This window comes from Brassica oleracea, chromosome C9 (assembly GCF_000695525.1).
Source record: "Brassica oleracea var. oleracea cultivar TO1000 chromosome C9, BOL, whole genome shotgun sequence".
Taxonomy (NCBI): domain Eukaryota; kingdom Viridiplantae; phylum Streptophyta; class Magnoliopsida; order Brassicales; family Brassicaceae; genus Brassica; species Brassica oleracea.
The window spans coordinates 40,023,817-40,026,033 of NC_027756.1; the positions used below are offsets into that span (position 1 = coordinate 40,023,817).

Here is a 2,217-nt window from a genome sequence, read left to right on the forward strand (position 1 = left end):
CTATAACCCTATCAGATTATATAAGCAAACCAAGCTAGCAACCTATCGGATTCAATCAATGTTTTAACAGGCTGGTCGGTTTAACCAATTTTAAATCAGATGAACAATTAACCAAGCATGATGAGAAAATAAATCTATCAATTTAATGGTCAAAAAATTCTAGCAACACAGCATCAGATTCAATCAGATTTAAAACCTCAATGATCAAAACCGAAAACAGTTTTGATTTCAAAATATTCGATTAGAGTTTTAATATGTGATTTGATGGAATGGATCGAGTCGCTTCTATCGGGTCGCGGACGTCCTTTGTTGCTTGATCGGGGACGCCTTGATCGTCGGACGCGAGCTGTCTGATGTTATCGCGAACGAGGAAGAGGTCGCGTGCTGGAGCTGCTCTCGGGTCGCGAACGTCTGAGATAGGATCAGGAACGCCTTGGGCTGAAGCTGATCGGGGACGCGAGCTGGAACGGATGCGGGAACAAGAGACGCGATCGGGGTTTAGGGTTCGTCGGATTGCTGGCTAGGGTTAGGGTTTTAGGGTTTTTCGATTTGGGTATTAGCTTAGGGATTTAGAGTTTCGTGCTGATAACGTGTTATAAAAGTAATGGAAAAGTCTATTTTTATTCATAACATAGAGGTTCCTTATATAGGAGATTACACCGTCATAGATAAATGGAAAGATTACAAATCATAATCTCTTGGTTATGAATATCTACAATATGGTTCATAACACTAATGATGTAAACAAATATATATATATATATATACGTGAAAATAAACATCTGCACGGTTGTGCTGGTAAAGATATAGTTACTTTTTAAGTCAGAAATTCGTGATTCTTAAGAATGATATCACAGAGTATAGTCGATAATGATATGAGTATATTGGATGATGGGTTGCACCAAAAAATACTGGATGATGGGTATGTATTATCGATCCAGCATGACTATTGACAGACTAGAATGATTATTTCGAGGAACGTGGTAAATAGTTCACATTTGAAATGAAACAAAACGTAAAATATAAAATCTTCTTAGCAAAAATGAAAATATAGTATCTAATAAACATATGCCATTCATGTTATTGCTATTAATTTTCAAATGTTCATACACTTAACAGAACATATAAACAAAAATCAAAAAGATAGGTACAAGTTTGGTATGTATGGCATAAAATCACATACCAGTAAACCAATGACTCTTAAAATTGTGATAAAATTTACTACTAAGGTTTTCTGAAAAAAAAAAAAAAAAAAAAAAAGAATCACACACTACTTCCAGGGTAACGTCGTATACATATTTATGAAGTTACCAAACTAGAGGGAAGTAGCCGGATTGCATTTTCCTGCGTTTTGCCGGAGTACGTGAATGAAATGGGCTAAGGCCGATCTGTCTATATATATGGGCCATAGATTAAGAAACTATGATTAGGCCGAATAAAAAAACATAGTTCAAAGAAAAGAAAAAGCCATGTCTGAGCTCGGTTCGAATCGGAGACCTCTAGTGTGTGAGACTAGCGTGATAACCGATTACACCACCCAGACGCTGATGTTCTACGTCGACAAGGTATACTAATAATTGTTCTGTCGTGAGTTTTCCCTTTTTGTTTTCCAATTTGAACGATGGATAAAACGTTATATAACGGGGATGATTGAAAAGAGTTGTAGTTTTATTTTTATTTTATTTTTTTTTGTCATCAAGAGCTATAATTTTATTTTTTTTTAATTTTTTTGTCATCAGGAACTGTAGCTTTATATTTTTGCTTTAGAAATAAAATTGTAGATTTTTTTTGCTGTGGCAACTAGCTAATCAAACGCGAGCCCATTTTCGGGGTGTAGATAATTTTGTTGTAGAATATTAGCTATAGGTTTAAAAAGATTCAATGACTTACATATAAATTTTCTAAAGCAAAAAATAAGTATTCTAGATTTATGGTTTTCCGCAACTAAAAATAAATAAAAAAAAAAGAAAAATCTGTAACTTTAAAAAATCTTTACAAAGCATGATTGGCAAAAATTTGGGCTGTAGAAATAATTTAGGCTCTAGAAAGATCTTACAGCATTTCTAAAACATTTGCTAATCAACTCCAATATTGAAATAACGTGAAGAAAAAATAATAGTTAGCAATAAAAACGAAATAATAGATTGTTTTGTGTTAGATTATTTGTGAAGTTTCTATGAAAAGGCTATTTTGATAGGGGAAACTGTTGAGAGCAGC

General features: G+C 33.7%; 1 non-coding gene across 1 annotated transcript; it reads right to left on the reverse strand.

Annotated features, from left to right (window-relative positions):
• Positions 1 to 1,470: 1,470 nt before the first annotated feature.
• TRNAV-CAC lies at positions 1,471 to 1,543 on the reverse strand. The gene has a single exon. It is a non-coding gene; the product is annotated as a tRNA-Val (tRNA).
• Positions 1,544 to 2,217: the final 674 nt, after the last annotated feature.